This window comes from Macaca mulatta, chromosome 12 (assembly GCF_049350105.2).
Source record: "Macaca mulatta isolate MMU2019108-1 chromosome 12, T2T-MMU8v2.0, whole genome shotgun sequence".
Lineage (NCBI taxonomy): Eukaryota > Metazoa > Chordata > Mammalia > Primates > Cercopithecidae > Macaca > Macaca mulatta.
In genome coordinates, this window is record NC_133417.1 from 145,030,707 (window position 1) to 145,053,000 (window position 22,294).

At 46.2% G+C, this 22,294-nt stretch overlaps 1 long non-coding RNA gene across 1 annotated transcript in view; it reads left to right on the top strand.

The window, feature by feature from the left end:
• The window catches only part of LOC106992788 (uncharacterized), a 36,207-nt gene extending 17,383 nt beyond the window's left edge, over window positions 1-18,824 (top strand). Inside the window, exons 2-3 of the long non-coding RNA XR_001438840.2 lie at window positions 468-588; window positions 18,028-18,824. This is a non-coding gene — a long non-coding RNA (uncharacterized LOC106992788). The remainder of the gene's footprint in view (window positions 1-467; window positions 589-18,027) is intronic.
• The last annotated feature ends 3,470 nt before the right edge of the window (window positions 18,825-22,294 follow it).

Here is a 22,294-nt window from a genome sequence, read left to right on the forward strand (position 1 = left end):
GGTCTGGCCAGCAGAACATGGGTGCCCATGGACAGACACCTCCTCTCCGCTCTGTGGCACTTCTTAGGGGACAGTCTCTCCCAGGAGGCTGAGCAACCCTTGTATTCACTGGGGTCCAGCTCCATCACCTGCCTGAGTGTGGCTCCCTCCCTCCCTGCATCCCAGGCCTGCCCTCCTCCCTCAAAGTTAGCATCGAAGCCTGACTTTCAGGTTCAGCTTTCTGGAGGGCCCAGGCTTTCCCCCTTGACAGAGAGGCCAAATGCCAAGTAGCCCAGCAGAGTGGCTCTCTGGAACTGACACCTAGACCTACAGCCTCCCCCATAGCGGGGAACCAGTGGTAAAGAGGAGATGCCAACGCCTGCAAAGACTCCTGAAAGGTGGCGGGTCCTGAGGTCACACTGGTGATGGGGAAGGGGGATCACCCGGAATAGTGAGCGTGTTCACCTTTGCCTTTTCTCTCCCCACAGGAGCAGGAACTGGGGCCCAGCTGTGGCAGGACACCCACACGTGCCTACGGGATGCTTCCAGGTCCCCTTCCAGACAAGCAGAAGCCCAGGACACATGGCTGCAGCTCGACCAGCGCGTGGGGTGGGTGCTGTGAAGCCAAGTGGGGGCCCAAGGTAGGGGGTCCCTTGTGAAAAGCCAGGCGGGCATCTCTCCAGGTGTGAGTGTGTGACAGGGTCGGGTCAGAGGCAATGACCAGGGTAGGATCACAAGGCAGGCACAGGGGTGATAGCCACTCACCCGAGAATGCTATCAGAAATAATCACGGCGATTAGGACGACGTGTTAATTCAACACACAGCTTTGAGTGTCTGCTACATGCCGGAAACAGACAGTTCTACGTGCTGGAGATAGAGCAGGGAGAAGACCTTTGTGAAGCGGCTGGAACTGTGCTGAGAGTTTCACACGCATGAATTCTTCCAGTGCCCAGGTGAAGTGGGGCAGTGCTGGGTGCTGTCTTAGAGGGGACACACCAAGGCCTGGCAGGGTCCCTGTGGCTGTGACATGGCAGGACGCCGACCCCTGCCGAGATCTGCCTGTGTCCAAATCCCCTCTTTATCTCTTGGTTCTGTTGGAGCTGCCTGTGGCCATCTTAGTTCTTTGGGCTGAAATGACAAAATACCAAAAACTGGATGTGTTATTAACAACAAACATTTACTTCTCATGGTTCTGGAGGCTGGGAAGTCCAAGATCAAACTGCCAACAGGTTGTATGTCTGCTGAGGGCTGCTTCTTTGTTCTTAGATGATGCCTTTTCGTGTCCTCACATGGTCAAGGGGCAAGGGAGCTCTCTGTGGCTTCTTTCATAAGGACACTGATCCCATTCAGGATGCATCCACCCCCATGACTTTATCACCATCCCAAGGCCCCACATCCTAACAGAATCACACTGGGGATTAGGCTTGAACATATGAATTTGGGGTACACAAACATTCAGGCCATTGCGGTTGCTTTTCCTAAGCCTCCAATATGTCCCTCCTCGTACTTTCTGGATGCCTGTCCTGGGTCAGGCTGGCAGAGGCTGTTGCTGGGCATCCCAAGGAGAAAAGCAAAGGGGCTGGTCATGTGGAGGTGGGTGCACTGGGGTCAGAAAAGTGGGAGGCACACGTGCACAGAACAGGTGGTCCGATCTGGAAGAATACCTCAAACACCTGCCTCTCCATTCCACACCTTTCAGACAATGGTCACTAACATGTCCCCTTCAGGGATAGCACCGGCTCTTACATCTAAAGGAGGTGCAATGCTCAGGTGTGAGCAGGAAGGACCTCAGTCCTCTGGTGTGGATGCTGCTGCCCCTGCTGGGCACTGGCTGAGCCAGACAGTTGGGCCATGACCCAAAGCCTTGTGGTCTGTGAGATGCCCAATGGCAGGATGCTGCTACGCAGGGGAAACAGGAAACAATGGGGAAAGTATATGTGGGTTGAATTGTGTCCCCCCAGCAAAATAAGTTCAAATCTGCATCCCTAGTACCTGTGAATGTGACCTTATTTGGGAACAGGTTCTCTAAAGATGTCATCAAGTTAAGATAAGGTCATCCTGGAGTAGGGTGGGCCCTAAATCCAATAGCATGGATACTTGCATATAGAGACAAGGAGGAAGCACACACAGGAAAGAAATACATATAAAGAGAAAGGCAGAAGTTAGACGGGTCCATCTACAAGCCAAGGAACACCAAGGGCTGCTGCCATGGTAGGAGCCGTAGAGGGGGGAGAAAGGAACGTACCCTCACAGCCTCCAGAAGAATCCAGCCCTACTGACACCTCAGTCTCAGACTTCTAGCCTCATGAACTGTGAGAGACATAATTTCTGCTGTTTTATGTGCTCCAATTTGTGATAAGCTGTCAGGGCAGCTCTAGAAACAAATACACATTTGCAGGGAAGTGCAAGCCAAGTGGGCCCCACTGTAGAACGTCATGGGGCACAGACTTCCGCTCTGGTGGCTTTGCCATTGTTGAATACAGGTAATTAATTTATCATTTGATAAAACTTTTTGACTTTGCAGTGAATCCTTTCTGCACGATAAGCTTTAAAAAGTACAAAATTAAAAATTTCGCTGTTTTTAACACAAAATTCTACGGCATTTATTTCTCAGTGATGATGAATGTGTGTGAGCTGCATGAAATGTTTATTGACATGTACCATTCAATGTGGGGCCATGGTGATAACCCTGAACTTATAAAAAGCAGAAGACACAAATTTGCTGAAAATATATCAGCATCTACTTTAAAAAGTTAGTTGTTATTCATAAAAAACCGTGACCAAAAATCATAATGTAACACATGCAGATACAGAAGGCACATTTACATATATTCTATGAAGCATGACTTTTTATTTAGATCAATTCATTCTTGTTCTAAATTAATTTTGTTCACTTCAAATTCTAAACTTCCGTGTGCACACATGAAGAATGAGGCCCTAGCTGCTCACGTGTGGGTTCCAGTAACAGAAGAAGGGCTTCCCGGACCTTCCGAGAGGCCAGCTCTTCAATTACTTGATGAGCACCACGAGATGCTGTGAACAGCAAACCCACTATGTTAATTCCAATAAAGGATTCTAATTTTCAAAATTTAGTTTATAGAATCAAAATAGGGCCTTGAGAAATTTATCCTCTTGGAAGTGAAACATCTGATATTATTGTAAATGCAGTTCAGTCAAACAATTCAACATTGAGATAAAGTTAGTTGTTTTGCAGTGATAATACAAATACAAAGTTTGGTGGAGTACAGCACTGTGGTAATGTTCTTGCTAAACTAAGAAGCCTCAGGATATGTCTTAGTCTGTTTTGTGCTGCTTTACAGGACACGTGGACTGGATAATTTTTAGAGAACAGAGGTTTATTTCTTACAGTTCTAGAGGCTGGGAGATCCAAGGGACCGGCATCTGGTGAGGGCCTTCTTGCTACATCATCCCTTAGTGGAAATTAAAGAGCAAAAGAGCACATGAGAGAGAGAGAGAGAGAAGGGGAGAGGGTCAGACTCATCCTTTCAATAACAGCATTAATTCATTCCTGAGGGCAGTGCCTTGTGATGTAACCTAGCACATGAACTTTGGGGAACACATTCAAACCACAGCAGGATGGAAACCAGGAGTTGGTTGTGGTGCAAATAGAATCCACAATTTTGTCGAACAAGCTATGATAGTCTACCAACTGAAATAGAAGTCATAGCCATCAAGTTTTTAAATTATGGATATTTATATATATCATTTTATGCATGTGTAAATTTGCGCGCGTGTGTGTGTGTGTGTATGTGGAGAGAGAGAGACAGAGAGAGAGTCAGTCCTCTGTATCTTCATATCTTTGAATGTGGAACCTGCAGATATGGAGGTTTGACTATAAAGGACTTGAGTACCCTTGAATTTCAGTATCTACCAGAGACAGAGGGGATAGAACCAATCACCTGTGGATACTGAGGAATGTCTATATATGTATGATGTATGTATGTATGTATGCATTTATTTAAGGCTCCCCAAAGAAACAGAAGCAACGGTAGATAGCTATATAGATAGATGTGTGTGTGTGTGTGTGTGTGTGTGTGTGTGTGTGTGTGTGTAGCGAGAGAGACAGAGAGAGAGTCAGTCCTCCGTATCTTCATATCTTTGAATGTGGAACCTGCAGATATGGAGGTTTGACTATAAAGGACTTGAGTACCCTTGAATTTTGGTATCTACCAGAGACAGAGGGGATAGAACCAATCACCTATGGATACTGAGGAATGTCCATATATGTATGATGTATGTATGTATGCATTTATTTAAGGCTCCCCAAAGAAACAGAAGCAACGGTAGATAGCTATATAGATAGATGTGTGTGTGTGTGTGTGTGTGTGTGTGTGTGTGTGTGTGTAGAGAGAGAGAGAGATTTATTATGGAATTGGCTCAAGTGATTATGGAGGCTGAGAAGCGTTACAATCTGTGTCTGCAAGCTGCAGACACAGGAAAGTTGTTGATGTAATTTATTCTGAGAAAGAAGTCCTGAGAACTAGGGTAGTGATGTTAACCTCTCCAGGGACAGGAGTAGATTAAATGAGTTTTCCCAGATCAAGCAATGAGGCAAGAATATAGTGGCAAATTTCTCCTTCCTCCAACTTTTGTTCTATTCAGACTTTCGACAGATTGGATAATGCCCACCCACACTGGGGCGGGAAATCTACTTTACTGAATTCACCAATTCAAATGATAATCCCATCTGGACACACCCTCAGACACACCCAGAAACAATGTTTAACCCGGACACCCTGTGACCCACTCAAATTGACACATAGATAGACACACACACACATACACACACACGGAATGATTGAACTATAAATGTTTTATGGTTACACTGACGTTGTATAAACATACCTATCATGGAAATACATCTCTCCTCTTATTACCTATCATAAATTTAATTTTAGGAATGTGTGAGTTCTGTAAATCAACCTAAATGTCCTGCAATGCTATCAATGATATATTATAAAAAACATTTTGAAATCTTTGCTGAAAGTGTTAACTAATTGGAGTGTCAAAGAACTTAAGCTCTTGAAGACTCAAGCAAGTACAATTATGGAAAACAAAGCCGTAAATAGGAAGACATTGAAACTTAACTATCTAAAAGAAAGAAAAAGACTTTAGCTTCAATCATGATAAGTTAGCTTCCATTTATCTGATTCTTCTGCCAATAACAATCATAAAAGCTAAAAAAATTGTTTTTCTAATTAACTAATTTAAGATACTGAGAAGAAACTGGAAGGGGTATAATTATTGAAATATGGGAGAGTAAACTGGAAATGTTAAACTCTTCGGAGGAAAAGAATGCCTTCCTCTATAATTTTTTACCCACAGGCAAGAAAATCAGACTCACTGGTGATTCAGATATCAGAGTTAGCAGATAAGCTTTTAAAAATAACTATGATTAATATGTTAAGTGCCAGGGAGAGATATACTAAATGGAAGATAGAGAATTTCAACAGGGATTAAAATCTATAAAAGAAGTCAAAAAGACATTTTAGAACAGAAAAAACACAATATCCAAAATCGGAAAGCCATTCAATGGATTTTAAAAATAGCCTGGACACTGCTGAGAACAGAGTTGGTAGACTTGAAGATAAGTTAATAGAAAATATCCAAGATAAAACAGAGAAATAAAAGAAAAAAAGTAAAGAGCCAAACAGAACATGAAAGATGTGGAATAATAGAAGATGGTCTAGTGGAAGTCAGATAATACTGCAATGATATTTTTAAATAAAAGGGTAGAAGGGGGATCCTGCCAACCTAGAAATCTATATTCAGAAAAAAAAAATCAAAAATGAAGGTAAAAATAACAACAATTTCAGACAAACAAAGGCAAAGAGAATGAATTGCCATCAGACCACATGTCAAGAAACAGTAAAAAAAATTCTTCAGATTGCAGGAAAGCAATTCTAACTGGAAATTGGAATTGCAAAAGGAACACAGAGCTGGAGAAAGAGAAAATATGTGTACAAATATGAGAGATGTTAATTGTGCAAAGCAACAACAGCAACTATGTTTGCCAAGTTTGTAAAATGCATGATATGATTTGGCTGTGTCCCTACCCAAATCTCATCTTGAATTGTGGCTCTCATAATCCCTACATGTCATGGGAGGGACCCGGTGGGAGGTAATTGAATCATGGGGGTGGGCTTTCCCATGCTGTTCTCCTGATAGTGAGTAAGTCTCATGAGATCTGATGGTTTTATAAAGGGCAGTTCCCCTGCACGTGCACTCTAGCCTGCCACCATGTAAGACATACCGTTGTTCATCCTTCACCTTCCACCATGATTGTAAGGCCTCCACAGTCATGTGGAACTGTGAGTTCATTAAACCTCTTTTTCTTTATAAATTATCCAGTCTCGGATATTTCTTCATAGCAGTATGAAAATGTGCTAATACAATATATAGTAGCAAAAGGACAGAGGGGAATGAATGGAATTATATTCCTGTAAGATTTTTCTTTTGTCAGATCTGGTACCAAGAAGCAGATTTTTTTAAAAAAAGTGAGACTTGCAGAGATGTATTGGGGATACACCTGTGAAAGACAGGTGGGAGGGGAAGGCGGGTGGGTACGCAGAACCTTCAGACCATCATGCTGGTCTGACACCTGTGAAAGAAGAGAGGAGAGAAGGAAGGACTGGGCAGGAAGAGCCCCAGACTGTGGTCTCAGTCAGGCTGCAAGGGAGTCCCAGGCAAAGATTATCTGTCGTAGGAACCCTGTTGTCAGGAACGAGCTAGTATTGCACTCCTACCATGCTCCATCATTGACTGGGAACAGCCTGGGGAGGGACCGAAGGCTTGGCGTGACACTATGGTGTGTCTGCAGGTGCACAGCTAGAACTTATCCACCAGCTACTTTCCTTTCCTAACAGTGCGTTCTCTGAGCACCCTGAGAACCCTGAGAGCACCATGGCCACCACACTTGTGTTACTCTGAGTGTGATAAAAGTGGTACTTCCAGGTGCGTCTAATAAATCAATGATGCTTATTGCAATCTCTAGGCAACATCTAAAAGAAAAGTACAAAAATGTGTATTTAAATGTTCAACACAATTCGATAACTAAAAAAGCACTTTATTAGTTAAAAAAAAGGAAGACAGCAAAACAGGTGGGACAAATGGAAAGCAAATAGACTTTATCGGTAATTATGTTAAATGTAAATGGAATAAAATCAAAGAAGAAATCGAACACATTAACTTGGTGAAAGCTCTAGCCATGTATCAGGTTTAATTTTGAAATTGTATGGCTTTGCTTTAGTATGTCTCAATTTGTGGGAAAAATCTTTCGAGGGAGCACCTATTTTTAATTGGATAAATTTATACTCTATACCAGAATGGAATTAAATTGAGAAGTCTTACAGTTTTGCATGATCTAAATATGGTGAGAGATTCAAAAGAACCATAAATAGACACAATTTATTTGACAAGTTTTATCTTATCTTTGCCAAAAAAATGTACTCTGAATGGAGGCATAAAGATAGTATCTATGGAAACATTTGGCCTGAAATATTTACACACTTATATATGAGAAATAGAATTAAGATTATCCTCCATTTAGCAGAAATTATGCTGCACTTACTTGATACCTCAGCATAGTTAGAGGGAATGTTGTTTCTAACATACATTAGACTGTAGCAGCAGAGAAGAGTCCATTGAAAGTGTCTATAATTTTAAACTTATTAATGATAAAGCAGAAATTTAAAGAAGATTGTAATTTTATGAAGAGATTAAAAAGATGAGAGATAAACTATGAATTTCATGAGAAGAGAAATGGCTAAGCAGCAGATTCAAGTATAGTATATGAATATATATCAATAATAATCTGCTTGGCTATTTTTTCAGTGTTCAGATATCCAACATAAAGATTATCTTGCTTTGGTGAACACAAAAATACGTTATTTTTAACAGGAATTCTGTTTTTGAAATTTATTTATTCATAGAGCTATTTTATGGATTCAGTAATGTAATGTAATCAATTTGCTGGTCAATAAATACATATTTCAAACATTGCATATCTTTATCATTTCTAGTGTTCTATTTACGCGAGGACTGTCCTGTTTGAACAGTGGTTACTGTGCCTCATGTCCCTGGAGACGCAGCAACCAAAGCTCCACAGGCCACTGGAATGGCAGAGGCAGATGTAGATGAGCTGATGTGTGTCACCATGGCGAGGCTGTCCATCTCAGCCACAGCACCATGTCGTTAGAAAAAGCAATTAGAAATGAAGTCGGGGTGACTGAGGCAGGTCTGCCCCATGCACACCGGCAGGCTGGAATAAGACCCCTTCTTGGAAAGCTCTGGTCAGGATGCAGGATTGCACCCACTCCCAGCCCCAAGGAGTGTTTCTGCAATTGGAAAGGCCAGTGTGGCCAGGCAGGATGACAGGGTGTCATGAAGGCTGCCGTAGTTGTAGCCAGAAAGCATCACAGTGACATATGGGATCTTGTTTGTAAGCTCTACAAGACGTTTCTTTATTATCAGAACCCAGCACCTCAAGGTATTTATAAGAAGGCAAGTCAAAGGTAAAGAGATGCATTACCAAGAATCTGTGATTCCGAAGATCAAAGTTCATCTTATCACTCGCAGGTTCCTCTATTATTTGAAAAGGTTACTCACCCTACTTGGAATATCAAGCAGCAGTTGATTGGGTTTACAGCATTTTCTACCTTTACCCTTTGCAAACTGTCTGCATGCAAATGTCAGGATTGAAATGCCCAATAACTCGGATCTCTGGATCCAACAAACAAGAACTTAGTGCGATATTTTTAAATTCTGACTTGAATTAAAGTGATGGATGGGTCCTCTTAGCATAAACGTGCTTATCCTTTCTCCCTTCTCTTTCCCCTTCTAATAAACATCTCGAGCACTGGGGAAGAGGAAAAACACCTTGATATTACTTACCGCTCTCATGACTAGTCATTGGCTATGCTAGCTTGTACTTATTCTACATCAACAGAGCCACTGTTGTTAAAAATAGCCTAAGGAAATCAGTTAAGATCTAAGCATTAACATAACCACAAAGCCAAGGATCAGGCCATCGAGCTACTTTAATTTAGTTGCTGTGCTTGAATTTTCAGGTCGTAAAACTGTTGTATAGATTGGTGTTGTCGGTAGATTGGTTCAGGTTCTTGAGGTCGTCACACAAAAGAATTTGAGAGCGAGTTCAAAGTAAGAGTAAGCAAAGAAGTTTATTGCAAAGCAAAGGTGCGCTCTGAGAGGCAGGGTGGACCGCTCAAAGGGAGAGACAGCAGCCAGTGCCTTAAGAGGAATTTCCCTTGTGGGAGCCGCGTACGAATATTCATAAAACACTGGTGTGGTCAGGTATGCAAAAGTGGACCTGCGGTTGGCACATGTGCTCAGCATCTACGTCATCTAACACATATCCCATGTACCATTAGCATATGAAATCTCCACCTGTGGATGTGTTTCTACTACTAAAATGAAGAAAAGGTCACTCTTAAGCTAAACCTTGAGCCTAGCACATGAGGGACCTTGGAGAAGTCCCTGGCCACCCCCTACAAGGCAAGAACTTGCAGCTAATAGCTTCTTGGGCTTCTGGTGGTGATTGGCTGGGGATTGAGGAAGCTACATCAGGGAAAACGGGCTTTTGTTCTGTTTCCTGAGCCAGAGATCAGGAAAAGGTAACCATCTGGCGGGCGGCTGGTATCCTGCAGGAGCGCTTACCTTGCAAAAGAGTCAGGTGCTGATGCACGAAGGTGCAGGGAAGAGTCTGCGAGGCTTCCCACAGGGGGACCTGTCAGTATGGCCTCCTAACCTTACTCCTGCCTCATTAGTTGTGTTGGGAATTTAACCCCACAGGGCTCCTGCTGAAACCACTTGAGGCTGGGTCTCTGTGTCCTCAGTGCCAAGGTACACGGACACTGGAGGGAATACTTGATGTCCAGCATGAGGACAGCCTCAGGAGAGCACGATTACCTCCTAGGTGTGCCCCAGCCAGCCTCTGTGTGGTCTTTGTCCCTTGGCACCAGGCCACATTTCTCTAGGGCTTCCAAGTCTTGGACAAGGCGATGTTTTTCTAAAAGAGAAAGTCATTGTTGTATTTCTGGAATTTCAACAGTTGTAGACATTAAGGACAGTGGAGTATGTAAAATCGCACTGCAGGCTCCTGGCCCTGGGGCACAGTGTGAATGGCAGGTCTGGGATTGGGAGGCTGGGTCCCTCACCAGGCTCTGATTCTCAGAGCAGCGCTTTCTCACCCTGCCCCAGAGCCTGGGGGCAGAGCCACCAGGCCCAGCCTGAAATTCACTTCACCTGTGAGCGGGGGGAAGCTGTGAGCCTTGTTTCCTGGCCTGGAAAGTGAAGGAGTGGAACAGGGTGACCTCTGAAGTCCCTCCCAGGAGGCAGTGTCTTGGGAAGTCCAGGAGGTGGGGGCCAGGCTCACTCAGCAGTGTCCACGCCCATTTCCTCACTTTGAGAGGCAGAACCAAGGAATCAGCGGGTCTGGCCAGGCCTCAAGTGAGCTGGATGCCGGAGAGAACGATGATAAAAGAAAGGAATATCCTGGAGAAGGGGAGAAAGAGAATGCAGAGCAAGCATCTAACAACGTGTCTCTCAAACACAGGCTCCAAAGAGCAGACCAGTGCCCTCCAGGCTGATGGCAAGACCTGAGGGTGGGATTGTGCCCTGCTGTCTTTGCTGCTTCTTGGCACCCAGTACCCTGCCAGCATCTTATTTTACAAACATCCCTTTACATCCTAAAGGGAGACTAGTAAAACCTGAAGTTCATGGAAGTTGGACCAGGGCAGTCAGGGGCTCAGGGACTGCTAGATGTGAAGGGGATGGGGAAGCAGTGGGCACTCCTCCTCCTGGGCACAGGGCACTCCAGGCCCCACTGACTCCTGCTGAAGCTCCACCAGCCACCCACAGACGGGGACTCCGAAGCTGTTACCCACGACCAGCACTCGGCACACATTGTCACAGAGATGACTGATGCACGGCTCAGGCAGCTCGTAGGTTCTGTTGAAAGCCCACTCCCCAGGGGAGAAGGACAGCGTTTCGGGTCATCCCCAGGCTGGTGTGGAGAGTGTGTGAGCTATGAGGCAGAATTCGAACAGACTGTGGGCCAGCGAGTGTTCATGGTTAATTCTGTGGTTTCTCTTCAGTAAGAATTCTCTACCATATAATCCCACCTAGTATCATTCTGTTTCCTCATGCATAGTAGGGGAGGATACAGTGTGGATATTTTTTAAAAAGCATGAAGCCCCAGGAGGCAGCCTGGACACCCACTCACACTCGCCGACTGCTCTCTTCATGGATGAAGAGGGAGCTGAGAGCCACAGATGGAGGCTTCCTCCTCCCGCGTGCAGCGTTCTGCATACTGGAGGCAGAGGACCTGGACTGACAGCTGTGAGGACCTGGACTGACAGCTCTGAGGACCTGGACTGACAGTTCTGAGGACCTGGACTGAGCAGCTATGAGGACCTGGTCTGACAGCTCTGAGGACCTGGACTGACAGCTATGAGGACCTGGACTGACAGCTCTGAGGACCTGGACTGACAGCTCTGAGGATCTGGACTGACAGCTCTGAGGATCTGGACTGAGCAACTATGAGGACCTGGACTGACAGCTCTGAGGACCTGGACTGACAGCTATGAGGACCTGGACTGACAGTTCTGAGGACCTGGACTGAGCAACTATGAGGACCTGGACTGACAGCTATGAGGATCTGGACTGACAGCTCTGAGGACCTGGACTGACAGCTATGAGGACCTGGACTGACAGTTCTGAGGACCTGGACTGAGCAACTATGAGGACCTGGACTGACAGCTATGAGGACCTGGACTGACAGCTCTGAGGATCTGGACTGACAGCTCTGAGGATCTGGACTGACAGCTCTGAGGACCTGGACTGACAGCTCTGAGGATCTGGACTGACAGCTCTGAGGACCTGGACTGACAGCTCTGAGGATCTGGACTGACAGCTCTGAGGATCTGGACTGACAGCTATGAGGACCTGGACTGACAGCTCTGAGGATCTGGACTGACAGCTCTGAGGACCTGGACTGACAGCTCTGAGGACCTGGACTGACAGCTATGAGGACCTGGACTGAGCAGCTATGAGGGATCTGAGGACCTGGACTGACAGTTCTGAGGACCTGGACTGAGCAGCTATGAGGACCTGACCTGAGCAGCTATGAGGACTTGGACTGACAGCTCTGGGGACCTGGACTGACAGCTATGAGGACCTGGACTGACAGCTATGAGGACCTGGACTGACAGCTATGAGGACTTGGACTGAACAGCTATGAGGACTTGGACTGACAGCTATGAGGACCTGGACTGAACAGCTATGAGTACCTGGACTGACAGCTATGAGTACCTGGACTGACAGCTTTGAGGACCTGGACTGACAGCTATGAGGACTGGGACTGAACAGCTATGAGGACCGGGACTGAGCAGCTATCAGGACCTGGACTGAACAGCTAGGAACCTTGAGCAGGAAATGTCTCTGTGCCTCAGTTTCCTCGCCTGTAAAACAAGGAAGTGGAACCAGAGCCCCCCCATTCTCACTCATGCACTCCCACGGTCCTGGACAATACTGAGCAATCTACAGATATCAATGTAGCATAATTTGAGCCTCCTTGTTTTTCTAAAATGGGAAGGTTTTAACTGAGAAGCAGTCTTTTCAAGAAGCATACCTCAGTTATTCTATTGCATACTGGAACTCCAACTGCATTCTATTACATCAGTATTATATAATACCTCTTTCTCTCTTAAATAAAACATAAAAAGGACTGTAAAGAGCAGAACTAAAGTATTACAGAGAGCAACAAGAGGCATTTTCCACGATTCGCCACTTAATTCGAAGGATTAGGACCCAAGCATAATACCGCGCAGGAAGGGAGCATTGCCTAATTAAAAACAGTTTTATAAACTGCAGCATTAAAACTGCCACAGCCGGCGAGCTCGGGAGTGTTTCCATGGTGGAGCGCTATTATCGGCCTAAGGTGCTTCTCAGAAATGCAATTCTGAGTTCATAAACCCAGCAAGACCCACACTCCCAATTCCAGGCAGTTTTTGAAGCACTGTGGAAAATCCAGTGACGCAGGACTTGCCTGTTCCCCCAGCATGGGTGGTTGCCATGCTGTTGACAGGGATGGGTGTGGACGCAGAGGGAGCCCGGGCAGGCGAGGTGGGGAGCACGGGTGAGCGATGGGACTGCCGTGGAATTAAAGCGTATGGCGCTAGGGGCTCCAGGAAGCCAGGAGGCCAGGAGTCCAACCACCCGAAACAGAGGAGGAGGAGGAGCAAGGTCATTGGGTGCTAAGGGGGTCACTGGAGCCCCTGGGACATGGCCAGCGACTGCACACACAGACCTCTCAGTGTGCCCACGTGCTCCTGGAGTCAGAGCCTCGGCAGCTCGCCTTCCCATCCCCCGCAGCAGCAGGTTCAGTCCTGCCTCCTCTCCCTCGCAAGAGGGCTCAGGGCTGCTGCGTGGAAGGAAAAGAATTGTCCCTGCAACAGTCCCTCACCCAAGAAAGCCCCACACAGCACACAGCTCGGGAGTCGGTCCTTGGGTGTTGGGGATGCGCTTCCTTCCCAGTCCCTTCTGTCTTCCCAGGAAACAAGCACAGGGGCAGCATCTGGGCCCCTCTCTGTCCCCGGTGCTCCCGCCTGGTGGAGGTACCTTGTCTGAAAGGAGAGTCTGAGAGCAGGGACCTTGTGCCTGGCTCCACTCCACGTCTGCTGCTTTCCCACAGGAGCGGGGCCTCGCTGCCTGCAGATGTCCCCGTCCACATCATCCACATCATCCACGTCGTCCACATCATCCATGTCTGGCCTGGGCTGCCTCCCAAGTTGACCCTCGTGGGCTCATATGGACTACAGGTTTAGTGAATTAAAAAAAAAAAAAAAATCAAGTTAGCTTAACTCTCAAGTCCAAGCAAACAAGGGCCCTTGCCAGGGGTCCTAACATGGCCAGAGTACATCCCAGCAGGTCAAGCCCCTGCACTGCCGGCATCCCGGGGTGACTGGCGGGGGCCCTCAGGGACAGGGAGGGGCCAGCGCTGTTCATGTTTGCCCCCACCCCAGCACGCAGCGCATGCCTGGCCAGGCCTTCGTGAGAGCAGTGGGAGTCTGCAGCTGCTCCTTGGCCCACCCAGGCCCTGCAGGGTCACCGCCAACATATGCATCCTCCCATCCCTCTCCTGCCCGCCCCAGGCTGGGCTTTGCTTTATCCTGGCATTGCTGCCTTATACCCGCACAGTGCTGGGACAGAATGACATCGTCTGTTCTCTAGACCATGCTTTTAATAAGGAGTTTCCTGGAATATCTGCACTTACATAACCATAACCCCCAAAATGGGCCTGGCCTCTTTTATTTTTCTAAATAAACTCTTTTATTGAAGTTTAACTTCCCTACAGAAAAGTGCCAAATCACCAGTGTACAGCATGCTGGATTTGCACAGCACCTGTCTCACCGCCTACAGACAAACAGGCAGGGCATCACCGGCATTCCCGGGCCTCCCGGGGCTGCAGCCCTCCCCAGCCTCCACCTGGCCCCTTCTCCCCACAGTACACGTCCCGCTGATTTGAAGTTTGTATGAATTTGAAGATTTGAGGTTTGTATGAACTTGAAGATTTGAAGTTTGTATGAAGTTTGTATGAAGATTTGAAGTTTGTATGAATTTGAAGATTTAACGTTTGCATGAAGTTTGCATGAAGTTTATGAATGTGGAGATTTGAACTTTGTATGAATGTGAAGATTGGAAGTTTGCATGAAGTTTGTATGAATGTGAAGATTGGAAGTTTGCATGAATGGAAAGATGTGGCGTATATTCTCCTGGCCTGACATCTTCTGCTCACCATCGCACCTGTAAGAGTCATGCCTGGGAGTGTGTGCATGCTGTGAATGCGCTCATTGCTGTTGCTGATTGGGATTGAATTGGATGCCACAATGCATTCGTCCTGCTGTTCAGAGACGTCTCGTCCTTGTGCCCAGGTCTGGGTATGTATGCATGGCTTCTGGCTGGGTGTCATTCCTGAGATGGGGAGCACACATGCTAGGCCCTAGCAGTGCCCTGACTGGCCTCCAACATAGCCGTGCCGCCATAGGCTCCCCCAGCACGGAAGGGTCCGCTGCTCCACACCTGGCCGGCCCTGGTCAGCACAGGCTGCTGTCTTTGAGCCTTTCCACCATGCTGTGGGCTTCATGTGTGTTTCCCTGACAACTGGCCAGGCTGAGCACCTCGAGGTCCACTGGCCGGCTGTGTGGCCTCTTTTATCCACAGCCTGTTAGGTCTCTTGCTTGTCTCCCATTCAGCTTTCTGACATTTCCTCATTGATGTCCAGGAGTCCTTATATACTCTGGGATGAGTCATGGGTTATGTGGATGGCAAGGACACTCTCTGTCCTTTAAAACTACTGTTAATTTATTGTTTTTCCATTTCTCCTCAGTGTTGTTTGTATCTTTTTCTCTCCTTCGGCTTATACAGTATTAATTTTCTTTTGTGAATTTTTTCCTTCCTATAAACTCCTTAATCGTACATTTCTTTATTCTTCTTTTAGAGCTTATCTTAGGCTTAGAGATTTTCAAAATGTATCCTTCACTGATAAAATTCTAAAATAAATTTTATAAAATAATAAAATATTTATATTCATATAGTATACATTTACATACAAATTTATAAGATCTAATTTTATTATGTACATTTTATATAACATACAGTAAAATTTTATGAGTTTATATAATAAAAATAAAACTCCAAAATAATTTTAATATACTGCAAGGCCCTAAGAATATTTAGACTCCATTTACTTCTATACTACTGTTGCTGTGTCTTTTAATTCTACATTTATTTTGAATCTCACAGGACATGATTTTTGTTGTTCTAAACACTAAATATTCATTTAGATTGGCCTAAGTAAAGTTACCTTTTTTCTCGTTATTCTTTCATTTCAAAGATTCCACCTGGGATCATCTTCCTTCTACAGAAAGAGTCCCCTTGTACTGGTCGGGCACAGTGGTTCATGTCTGTAATCCCCTGCACATTGGGAGGCTGAGGTGGGTGGATCATTTGAAGTCAGGAGTTCAAGATCGGCCTGGCCAACATGGCGAAACCCCGTCTCTACTAAAAATACAAAAGTTAGCTGGGCATGGTGGTGCATACCTGTAATCCCAGCTACTCGAGAGGCTGAGACAGGAGAATAGCTTGAACCTGGGAGGCAGAGGTTGCAATGAGCCAAGATCATGCCACTGCACTCTAGCCTGGGCGACAGAGTGAGACTCAGTCTCAAAAAAAATAATTAATTATAAATAAATAACTAATCCCCTGTACGTTACCTTTAGTTCTGTGTTTTAGTTGCAAATTTTCTCAGACTTTATTTGAAAACATCTACTTTACCTTTAGGTTTAGAAGATATTTTCACTGGGCATAGAATTCTGAGTTGGCAATTATTTTCTTTTTCGCACTTGAAAGACATCATTCAATTGTCTCCTAACTTCTATTTTTTTCTGTTGAGGAAGTAGCTGTCAGGTTTATTTCTTTGTAAATAATGTATCTTTCCCAACTCTAAGCCCAGTTTCTTTTTTATCTCAATTTCTATTATGGTAAGAGACACATAATATACAATTTTCCACAATAATCATTTTAAGTGTACAATTCCATGGTATTAAATACATTCCGAATGTGTGCAACCATCACCACCATCGTCTCCAGAAACTTTCCATCTTCCCAAACTGAAACTCTGCCCCCATTAAACACTCCCTCCTCATCCCTCTTCCCCCAGCCCCTGGAAAACTCCATTCTACTTTCTTTAAATACTTGGAGGTATTTCCTCAAATACTTGGAATACCTTCTTCAAATGATTTCATGCAGAATTTGTCCTTTTGTGACGGGTCTGAAAGGTTGAGACTTGCATTTATTTCAACCCATTCTACAGTCAGCCACAGAGAGCTGAAATGTGAGCTTTAACCAAAACAAAGACAGAGCAGAGTGCACACGTCCCAAATCCTCCTTTGCACTCCCCACTTGGAAAAGAGGCGTAAGAAACCGATTTATCCAGAACCCCAAGAGTTCCACTGGACCCAGGCCTTCTTTTTTTGTTCTCCTTCTCATCTTGAAATCTAGCAATGACTACACAAAACGAAATATGCAGGAATGTTCCTTTTGCAGATATATTTCAAAGAATAATTATAGAAGAGGGAAATCTACAGATTGAAAGAAACTTTTAAAACATCCACCAATCCCACTGCATCAACCTTATTTGGATTCTGACTCAAACAAACAAAATGTAAGAAGGACAAATTGACATTTATGAGGCCATTGAAAACTTGAACACTGATGATATTTGATAATATTAAAGGTTTCTAAAATAGTAAAGACATACCATTATCTTGCCTAAAAACATGAGCCTTTACCTTTTAGAAATACATGCAAAAACATGTACAAAATATATTTTATAATGTCTTGGGTTTATTTCTTTAAAAATATGGGGAAAGGGGAAGTATGAGGGAATTTCTGTATGTATGTATTTATTTTTTGAGAGAGAGTCTCTATCTGTCACCCAGGCTGGAGTGCAATGGCACAATATTGGCTCAGTGCACCCTCCTCCTCTAGGGTTCAAATGATTCTTCTGCCTCAGCCTCCTGAGTAGCTGGGATTACAGAAACCCACCACCTCACCCGGCTAGTTTTTGTACTTTTAATAGAGACAGGGTTTCACCATGTTGGCCAGGCTGAGAGAGTTTAGATTTTAAAATATGCATATTGATTTAGAACAGTACTTGAAGCTGGGTGTTAGGTACATGAAAATATACTGTAGCATTCTACATGTTCTTTATATGTTTAAAATTCTACATAAGAAGAAGTTGAAAATATACCAAGAATAAATAAGCATGTTGAAGACTTCTGTCTTTGAATTGACTACTGCTTGGCCTCATTTTCTCTTTTTTCTTTCCTGAAGTTTCCTGAGTAAACAGTTAACTTCTGTACTAACTCTACATGGTGAGCCATGCGTTTGCTGGTGCTGTCTTAGATCATCAAAGTCCTCATTTCATTCATCTTTTTTCTCATTAGGAAAATGGGCCCCCCTTCTTCACAGGTTCCCCAACACCTCAGAAGTCCAGGAAGACACAGTGATGATTCATATCTTTTGCCGAAGAGGGAAGATTTCATGGAGTCTCCAAATGATCACGATAGCATCCCAGCCATTAGGGATACTAAGCCAAGCACTGAAGTTGGCAGAGAAGCCCTCATCTTTGAGAGGAGTAGGAAGCAAAACATATACTCTATGTCTAGAATTAGAATCCATACTGGAACGCTGTTCCTATACATCAATCCGAACCCCAGCCTCCTCCCCCCACTCACTAGAGGTGTGGGTTCAGCCTCAGCTCAGGTACTCACTAGCCAGAAGCCCAGAAAGCGCCCACCTCCCTGAGCACCAACCTCTTAATCTAGAACATGAAGGCCACATCCTTCTCCTGCCTCCATCCCCAAAGTGAGCTAAGCTCAGAAGAACCAAGCCCAGGCAAGTATTTAGAAAATGGATCCACTGAACAGTTCTTCCATTGCAAGTCAGATTCTTCAACGAAATCTTTATTGAACCGTTTGTTAACTAATATCATGTGTTGGCTTTTGGTTTTACTATGTTTTAGTACAAATATCCAGGGACAAACTCTTCAGCTGAATACATCTGAGGAGTAAATTGTTCAGTTGCTTCTGCATTTTTCTCTATCCTGGTTAAGACATCTTGAGAGGTGAAGCCAGCTGGGCTTCTGGGTTGGGGGAACTTGGAGAACTTTTCTGTCTAGCTAAAGGATTGTAAATGCACCCATCAGCATTCTGTAAAATGGACCAATCAGCACTCTGTAAAATGGACCAATCAGCACTCTGTAAAATGGACCAATCAGCAGGACGTGGGTGGGGACAAATTAGGGAATAAAAGCTGGCCACGCCAGCCAGCAGCCGTAGCGCTGTGAGGTGCTATTGCACGTTATGGGACGTCTGTTCTCTCCTCTTGGCAATAAATCTTGCTGCTGCTCTGTCTTTGGGTCCGCACCACCTTTAAGAGCTGTAACACTCCCCGCAAAGGTCTGTGGCTTCATTCTTGAAGTCAGTGAGACCAAGAACCCACTGGAAGGAACCAATTCCAGACACAATTTCACGCCCAGTCAACTGCCACCTGAACCCAATTCTAGCCAGACTCATTGAAGAGGAGAATGAGCAAAACCACACTCCCTCCCTGATGCCAGTCTCCTCGTGGCTGGGCTCCTGGTTCTGCAACCAGTTCGTATGCCAATGGGGCATTAATGGTGCTGTAAAATGGGCACCAAAATACCCTAAATCATTTATTCCACTCCCTCCTGCCCTGTGAAAATGACCTGGTGAGGAGAAGCATGAAGGGAGGTGCTTATATTTTGCTGGACCCTCGCTCTGCCCACCACCCATCACCACCTCCGCGGTGAAGTACTCGAGGAGGGGCCTTGGGAGCCAGGACTGTGGGTCAGTGCTCCGCCACAGGGATTTCTACCTCCCACGGTGTGGTCAGTGAACTGGAATGCATCCAGGTCCCCACTGGCACCTCTCAGCCTTTGGGTTGGATTCTTGGGAGTGAGACCCCCTAGGCGCAGCCCCCACTCTGCCGTGCGTCTGCCACTTTCTGGGCCATGGAAACGTGTTCATGTCTACACCACCCTGGAACCATCCTCTGTCCCACCTCGGGACTGGGTGGCACGTGAAGGTGGCCAGGGGGAGACCTCATCTGGGAAGGCACAGCTGGTGGAAGGGAGGGGCTGCCCTGGAAGATCCCTTGGGCCCAGCAACCCAGGCTGCTAGTACTTGGTGACTCACCCTTTCTGGCAAGAGAATAATGATAAACTTTCAAGTTATCTGGAAGTAAGTTCCGTTCTTACTTGTGAGATGACTGAGGGGTAGGGGCTGAAATTCTGCCTGGGGTTGGGTTGGTCCTTTTAGTGGGGGGCCAGACCCCAGACTTTGGACTCCGCAGGTGAGCTGCAGGGAAGGCCCTCATTCAGCCAGGTGGACGGTGCGAGGAGCCGGGGAGCCCACCTGCTCTGCCTGGGAAAATGGTTTCTCTTCCAGCACAACTCGTTCTACAACCTGCACAGAGCTCCCAATTGCAGAGAGGGAGTTCGTGGTATCCATTCGTGTGCACACGTCTGTGTCTCTATATATTCATGAATGTGAATGGTATAGAGTCACTGTTCACCGTGGGATAAATGGCAATTTTTAGAAAGCATCTGTTCTGTGTTCTCAACAAGACTCAGGAAACTCTGTGAAAAGAGATGGAGAGCGAGATAACTAAGTGACAGACTAGGATGAAAATGGAATTGGCTGAGGAGTAGCAGGAAGGAACACGCAGGCTGGGCCAGGCGCTGGGGACAGCAGGGGGAGGAATTTCCACCTGAGTGAAGCTGTGAACTCGGCTTCAAGACCTCGCGCTGCTGCAGAAACCTGCTGGGGACGGAGAGGACAAACCCCAGGCACCGTCGTGAGATGTAGAGGGGAAGGACAAAGAGCAAAATGAAAACGCCCCACGATGGAGAAGACGAGGGGCAAGAAAGATTGGGCATGGAGCACAGGAATGGTCCCTGCGAAGACAGCGTCAGAGGGAAGGGAACAAATCCCAGCCACAGTCAGGCAGGAGGGAGAAGCCTCGGAGCTGAAGCAAGCCGTGAGTCTATTATCAACAAAGGTCACGCCGAGGCCCGGGAAACCGTGAAATGATGTGTACACACGTTGCACACTCTCATCTCAAGAAGGTTAAAAATACTGAGTATCGTAAATAGTGAGCAGCTATGCGGAAGAGCTGCTATGAGCCTGTTGCCAGCTCAGGTTCCCGTCTTTGCTTTAAACACATGAATGTTAAAGGTAACTTCTCTGGTCGGTCACGGTGGCCACGCCTGTAATCCCAGCACTTTGGGAGGCCGAGGTAGGTGATCACCTGAGGTCAGGAGTTTGAATCCAGCCTGGCCAACATGGTGAAACCCCGTCTCTACTAAAAATACAAACAAAAATATTAGCTGGGTGTGGTGGCGGGTGCCTATAATCCCAGCTACTCGGGAGGCTAAGGCATGAGAATTGCTTGAACCCGGAAGACGGAGTTTGTAGTGAGCTGAGCTCGTGCCACTGCACTCCAGCCAGGGCAACAGAGCAAAACTCTGTCTCAAAAAATATATCTATATAAATAAAAAATAAAGATAAAGTCTCTTTAATCATCACCCCGAGCCCCCACCCTTCCATCCTCCCCTGCCTGAAACGCTCTTAGTGTTAGAAACAAATAATGGATTCCTTAGATTTAAAGTTGTGCTCCAGGTCCTGCTGACCGAATAGAAGATCCCTGGATATGAACCCCACACCCTTGCTGCTCCATCCCTGCTGTCCCCTACATGCCTGTGTCATCGTCACACCTGCTGAGGCTCCAAGGACACCATGTGTGAGGAACCGGCTGTATCTTCTCTCATCCTCCCTTCTTTACCCGCAATGTTCCTCTGCCCCCATTGCGGCTGCCTGGTGAGCTCCTTCTTACCCTCACAGGCCCCTCCGGGGACACCTCCTCCATGAAGCCCTGCCCAGTCTCTGACTTGTGCTTACTTCTGAGTCTGACTCCCAGGAGGCCCCACATACAGGAGTGTAGCTCTCACTAGCCTCCCTAGGGCCTCACATTTGCTATTCTCACTTGAGTACTCAATGTCTTAACTGAATTTGATGGGGTTTTAAATTCCGATGTAGCATCCTTATCCTGGCGCCATAGCGTCCTTATCCTGGCACCTTTAGCATCACAGCACACCTTTCCTCGGTTCACCACCTCTGTTGCCAACGGCCACCAGGGGGGCCCCTTCAGTGCTTGAGCAGCAGCCAAAACATGTCACTGCAAATTCTTAACAAGATTCAGGAGGAACCAATGTGGTTGTCTCGAGGGCTTGACGAGCCAGTGCCTTGTTTTTGGAATCTCCATTTCCTTATTATTCCCCTGGAACAAAGCCTTCGCCACAATCCGCAGGGAGCCGCTGCTGTGCGGGAGATGGCAGCCCGCACTTCTGAAAGGACAAAGGGAACACAGGACTCGCTGCGTGCAGCAGGGAGTGGGGACAAGGACGGCCTCGTCATATAAAGGGAAAAGAAGTTGAAGATGCTAAAGACAGAAAAAAATTAAGCTGGAGTCATGCTTCCCAAGAGAGGGACAAATTCACTGCCGGTTAGCGCTGGCCGAGGAGGCCACGCACCTGTGTGGAAGCTGCAAAGGGCAATCGCATGGCTCTGGGGTGGGTTTTGAAAAGATCCCAGGTGTGTGAAGTCCCTCAGGTGCTGGGGATGGCTGAGG